This window comes from Nicotiana tabacum, chromosome 5 (genome assembly GCF_000715075.1).
Source record: "Nicotiana tabacum cultivar K326 chromosome 5, ASM71507v2, whole genome shotgun sequence".
Taxonomy (NCBI): domain Eukaryota; kingdom Viridiplantae; phylum Streptophyta; class Magnoliopsida; order Solanales; family Solanaceae; genus Nicotiana; species Nicotiana tabacum.
The window spans coordinates 89,935,922-89,942,478 of NC_134084.1; the positions used below are offsets into that span (position 1 = coordinate 89,935,922).

At 35.5% G+C, this 6,557-nt stretch overlaps 1 long non-coding RNA gene across 1 annotated transcript; it reads right to left on the bottom strand.

Annotated features, from left to right (window-relative positions):
• Positions 1 to 1,144: 1,144 nt before the first annotated feature.
• Positions 1,145 to 5,056, bottom strand: LOC107829522 (uncharacterized). The gene is made up of 2 exons (XR_001657955.2): positions 3,698 to 5,056; positions 1,145 to 1,410 (listed from the first exon to the last, which is right to left on the bottom strand). It is a non-coding gene; the product is annotated as an uncharacterized LOC107829522 (long non-coding RNA).
• Between the last annotated feature and the right edge of the window lie 1,501 nt (positions 5,057 to 6,557).

Consider the following 6,557-nt stretch of genomic DNA (forward strand, 5'->3'; position numbering starts at 1 on the left):
CATTGCCTTTTGACTTTATGTTGTAGAGAAGAGTTACCACTTTAAAAACCACAAACCAACCACCCTTCTGCTATGAATATAACAAAATGAAGCCATCACGTTAGCGTTAGGGCATTTAACATAAGATAATCTCACTTTATGTGCAATGCACCTAGCCATAGTTATAGGTTCTAAAATGACTTCGAGGGTACAAAGGTCAGTTGACATCATCCCATTTTGTTCATTTCAACCTCTCTTTTCTTTGTTTTTCTGCACTTCTTAGCTCGCTCGTTTTCCTTCCCCTCTTTTTCATTATCACTCTTTTCTTTCTCTCATATCTCACATCCCACAATTTCACCTCTTTTTTTTCCTTCTTTTTTTCCCCCTTGTTTTTCTCTTTATCTTGTAATAATAAACAAATGATTCGATCGAACCCTATGTAGGTTGCCTACGTATCATGACCCCGCATGAATCAGATCTTTGCGTAGTTCTGGAAGATCATGAATAAAGGAAACAAACTGACGTTCTCTGTTTCTTTTGTTTAATGTTCTATAACCTATTTTAAACTCAAGCTTAACAGATTTTTCTTTCTTTTCTTTGAAACAAATACTCTATTAAGGAAAAACTCTAGAAGAGAAAAAAAATATTTTTTGATTTTTTTTCTTTTTTAAGAAGGAAATCTAAAGGCTAGACCAAAGAAAAATATTTTGAATTTTCACTTGATATTCTGAAGAAAAGACTTCGAAACAAGAAATGAAAAAGATAAATAAAAAAAACTGCTTTTGGATTTGAATTTTTGATTACCTAAGGAAGAAACTCTGAAAATAAACCAAAGAAAAAGTATTGTTGTATTCTTTTTTTTATATGTAGAATGTCCTAAAGTTCTAATTTAAATTAAAAGATTTCTTTTCAAGTCGTTTTTCATCAATTTCCCAAAGAAAAACCTCAACAGAAAATCTTTTTGGATTTTTGGATTTATTATCTTAAAAGAAAACTTTTAAAGAGGTACTAAAGAAAATTCTCTTTTTTTTTAATTTTTGGTCTTAATATACTAAAGGAAATATAAAAGTTATTTTGATATTAATTGCCTAAAGGTAAACAACCTCAAAGGAAATTTTTTCCATTTATAGAATTAGTATTCTAAAGAAAACTTATAACGAAAATATAAAAACGCAAAATTTCTTTTTTTTTTTGGACTTGTACCACATTTCCAAATACCAAATAAGGAATACAATAACAAAAGACTAGGCAAACTTAACTAGACTATTACAAACTCTAACATCACCTAAAAGACCGAATACTACTATACATGACTAGAAAGTAAAACATGAACAATTGACTCAAAAATATAAAATGACTCCTCGAGCAACTTCTGAATGCAGTGATCCTGGGGTATCTGTCATGCCCAAACTCCAGTTAGTAAATCCACACCTGTATAAGAAAACTTAAACCAACACTATGTGAGACAATAACATTCCCTACTAGACACTTGCAAGACATGGTTGCAGTTATTTTTGCAAAATGGCTTATTTGGCCAAAAGGTGGCTAGAAGTGCAAAATTTGGCTAAGACCCTGCAAAGCCAAGAACCTAACATTTACTAGGAAGACCGGACCCTATGTGGGTTGCCTACATATCATGCCCCGAAAGACGAGAATCAGGTAAGCGTAGTTCGGGCAATTTGGATATGGGCGAGAATCAAAACAAAAACAACTAATTTAGAGAAAATATAGTTTATTATTTTTTATCTTTTCCTTGAAAATGATGAAACATGCAACATTTTTTTTTCTTTTTGGATTTTCTTTTCCCTTTTTTTTTTATTTTGATTTTCGAAAACGATGAAAAAGTGCAAAATCTTTCTTTTGAATTTTCAAGTTCTTTTCCCTTAACAAAAAATGTGACAGAAAACATAATTGGGCCACACTCTATTCACACTTCACCCTCTCTTTTTTCTTTTCTTTTTTATTTTTTTTCATTTGCCCTCAACTATCATTAGTCCGCCAAATGACCCTTTTACCCTTGAAGAAATGCAACATGTAGCACATAGGATGCATCAAGATGGTCTGTTATTTTGGGTACACCTGTCCTAGACAGACCCAACCCCTCTGTTGAGTCTCCAAAGTCAAAATGCACATGATGCAAACAAACGTTCCTACTAGGGATCTGGCATGAGGTATTGTTATACTAGGTTTAAAAACCTGGGTTTATTTATTCTAGACCTGGCTTACCCGAGCGGACAACTCGAGCCGAGAGGGAGCTGCGTACCGGTAACCAAAAGATCATCCGGCTTTGCAACTTATCCGAACCTCGTTCTATTTGGGATTTGACACTAACAGAAAGAAGTCACGACCAGCGTGCACTCCTCAGGAGGGAGAAGAGAGGGGTTTCGTAACAGTTTATATATACAGTTCAAATAATATCAAAGCGGTAAAAAGCAACAATTAGCACATCAGGCCCAAACATGTAATAAAATCAGATAATAAATAAAGTCAAATAATAACAATTATTCTAAGCTCGAATTCTGAACCCTGAACCAGAGATTCTGGGTTCATCCCCAGCGGAGTCGCCAGAGCTGTCACACCTCCTTTTTCATTACACCCCCGTAAGGGTATAAGGGAGTTTTTCCAACTTAAAGTGACAATCGAAATGTGATTTATTTATTTAAAATCATTCAGAGTCGCCACTTGGGATGATTATGGTGTCCCAAGTCACCGGTTCAAATCCCGAGTCGAGGAAAAGGTTGACTCTATATTACAGTCTGTGAACCAGAAATCCGGGTAAGGAATTCTGTTAACTCAGGAGAAGGTGTTAGGCATTCCCGAGTTCCGTGGTTCTAGCACGGTCACTCGATTGTTATTATTGGCCTAATTATCCGATTTTAAACACGTTTTAGCCTATTGTATATTTTTATCTTTGTAACCGCTTTTAACCATTTTTTTTGAAAAATTGTAACGTTATTTAAAATATGTCATGAACCACGTCACATAAATGCACCCGTAGTCCGCAACACATTTTATATAACATTGTTGGGATTTAGATTTGGTCACATAAATGCGCACTCGAGTTTTAAAATTGTGTATCACAACTATGACACGGGAACCGTGCCCGTAGCTATGACACTTTATTACACGCATAGAGCAAGCTACGGATGTTTATGAATATTAACAGCCTAAATACGCTACTATTTATCCAAGCAAATAAAATAGAAATACATTCTTCTTTTTTTTTAATTTTTATTTTACTATAAAAATACCATAACATATTCAAAATATGGCAACCACACTTTAATTCGATTCTGTTGTGCAATTACTCCATAACATCACACAGATTAATAATAAACATTCATTCACGCGATTCACAAACTAGTCAAAGAGCATGAACTCGACATCAATCATTACTATAGAAAAGCATACAAACCAATTAAAAGATACCATATCTTCTATGAACCACATTTGTGAACGAGATTTAGTATTTTAAAGTTTTTTTTTTCTTACTAATCCGTATGATCTATGTATAGAAATTACTTCTTAGGTGCTTGGTCCATTTGGGTACTCAACGTCACTAAACACAACAAAATCATAAAATAAGTAAACAAATCAATTCACATGTAAAACAAAAGGGGAGGGGAATATTGGCGAATGGGTAATGAATCAGTCAAAAGTATTCATCAAACGAGCAAATTTATCAAAACAGAAGGAAATCTAAAATAAGAAACTGAACCTTTAAGAGAATCTTTAGCCGCAGTCCTTTCCAATACTTGATTTAATATAAAACCTCCAGAATGAATTGTGAAACAACAGAGAAAGGCTGGCGTTGATCCAACGATGAGAGATAAACAAATCCTCGATCCCGACCTCAACAAAATATATCCCAGACCGGCAACCACGGACAGAAACGGAGATGAACAACGACTAACGACGACCTCGATGCTCGCCGGAAAGCTCAGACTAAATCAGAAAACAGACCTAACTAACTCCATGATAGTAGCTCCTAATCTGGAGTTGTTTCTTGGCTGATGGAAGAGACGAGATCGGCTGTTGCTTCAGGCGTTCAAGAGTGAAGAAACATCAGTGACTTCAATGGTTTCCTAGGGTGTGGATGGTCGACCTTAGGTGGAGTTAAGGTTGGTTTATTGATGATGGCGAAGGGAAGTGAGATTGGGTCGAGTGTGTGTGTGTGTGTGGTTGTGTGCGTCGAGGGAGATGGATGCAAGTGGTGTACGCAAGTTTCCGGCGATGGGGTTGCTGGACATTTTCCGATGAGGGGTCACTGGTGGCGTCATGCGTCTGGTATTCGACGGAGCTGGAGCTGGTGGATGCTGGTTGCTACTGAAGAAGAAGAGGACGGGTGGGGGTCGACGACGAGATTTCTCCGGCGAGCTTGAAGTGGCCTACTACGATCGCCGGTCTCGAAGAAGAAGCAGATGAGCAGTGGCTCTCTTGGCTCTCATTCAAGAAGAAACAGTTCGTAGATTGTTACTGAAGAGGCATAAGAAGGGGGGTAGGTTCATTTGGGGAAGACGATGCGCGTGAGGGGGGGGGGGGCGTCGTTCCTTGCGCAGCTATGTCAGCTGCTTCCTCAGCTCTTTTTCCTCCCTTTCTTTTTTTTTTCTTGTTTGCTCCAGCCATCCAAACGAGGCCCCGGGGATGGTCTCGTGAAAACCACGATCCAAAGGGGGGCAGGGTCGTTTTTTTGTCTGCTCCCCTTTTTGCTTTACAGCCCCCCCAGATTTATTGTTCCCTTCTGTGAGTGTGTTCTCCACTCATATCCTTTTCTTTACTCTATTCAATAATGCACTCCCAACCCCACCACTCTAGAAGCTTCCTAATTAGTTAGGTAAGACTCCCAAATTTAAACAATCCCTAGACTACCCTTAAAACCCCATGTTAATTACTTCAAAAATCAAATGGGTCAAATTGACCCAAGATTCAGCCTACCAAATTAGATTAATTACTCAAAATAATAATTACCCCAACTAATTAATTATCAAATTAAAAGAAAATTGCCAAAATTCAAAAATTAAAGAGTAAAATGCAACATGACTATTGTTTATGATTTTTTCTATTTTGTCAAACAACAACTAACTTAATTAATCTAAAAATGTAAAATAAAATCCTTAATGCAGATGCAATATATATATATTTTTTATATTTTTATGATTTGATATACTACACAATGCCAAAGCCAATCCTACTTAATTAAACTAAACATGAAACTATTTTTTGTATTTTCGAAATTATATAAAGATAAAAATAAGGTACTATTTTTTTGTATTATATAATTTTTAAAATTTATGAAAAACACATAAACTAAAATATTTTTTGTAATTTTTATTTTTCTTATAATAAAATAAAGTAAAAGAGTCAAAATGAGTTGAAATAGCTATATTTGGCCTAAATTAAATATTTACATGCTAAAATATAAAAAATCTTGGGGAGGGTATAAAATCACATGTCTACAACATGTAGTTCATAATAACATCATCAAGCCTCTGAGGGCATCCCATCATATCATCTCGACCACTGTGGGCAAAATCATCAACGTATACCAGCTGATCAGGTGGTGGTGCCTATATAACGCCGTAACCTTTTCCCATATTCCATATACATATATTATACATATATATGCGTATATAACGCCATCTGGTCATGAGTCAATGTACATGAATGGAATGCCTGAGAAATACGTTAATAAAATTTCTTGAAGTGTCATAAGACCATTACGCCTTTGAATAATATTATGAAGTAAACATTTTCAACTTATGTATTTTTCTGAGACCCATGAACAGATGATAAAATAATATGACACATGGAGAATCAAGAACATAAGCATCTCTAGCATTTCTATGAGTAGAATCATTTATGGAAGTTGTGCATTTACATGTTTCGTTTGCATCGTATGGATCATGCCAAAATAAAGAAGGGATAGCCTTAACATACCTGGAGTAGGGAAAAATCCGTATGATATTCTTGAAAAAGGTTGCACTGTACTCCCTTAGAATCGCAGAATCTCATGTTGCTAGCGTGTTAAGAAATGTCGTTGGATTTTGGTTGGAGAAATCACGTTATAATGATTTTGAGGGAATTTGTAGAAATTTGCTAAGGAATCACGTTGCTAAAGTGATAGCTCTTACATTTGATTGTAGTATTTTTTTGGTATTTGAAAATATTAAGGTTTGAGAATGAAATATGCCTTGTATCTAAAATCCTAGAATGGGGTGCCTTGTGTAAAATTGTCACGTATTAAAAATGACTCTTAGTCATGAATTATAACTAAGAGTCATACGGTAGGTGTGTTAATCTGCTGCCACGTGGGCTTTTGATCCTATCCATCAATCAATTAATTTAATTAGGTAATATCGCGTTACCCGGTAATTAACTTAATTGAATATTGTCTCAAATTATTTGGAATACTACTCACTTTTAACATACCTTATACACTTTACTATCATGGCCATGTGGTATCTTGTATGGTACTAGTCCATAAATATCGGGTATTATTGCTCGGCCTGTATTTTATCCCAACATGCAAAACTTGGACGAAAATTCACTTTCCTTGACTTGCTTCCCCTCTCACCTTC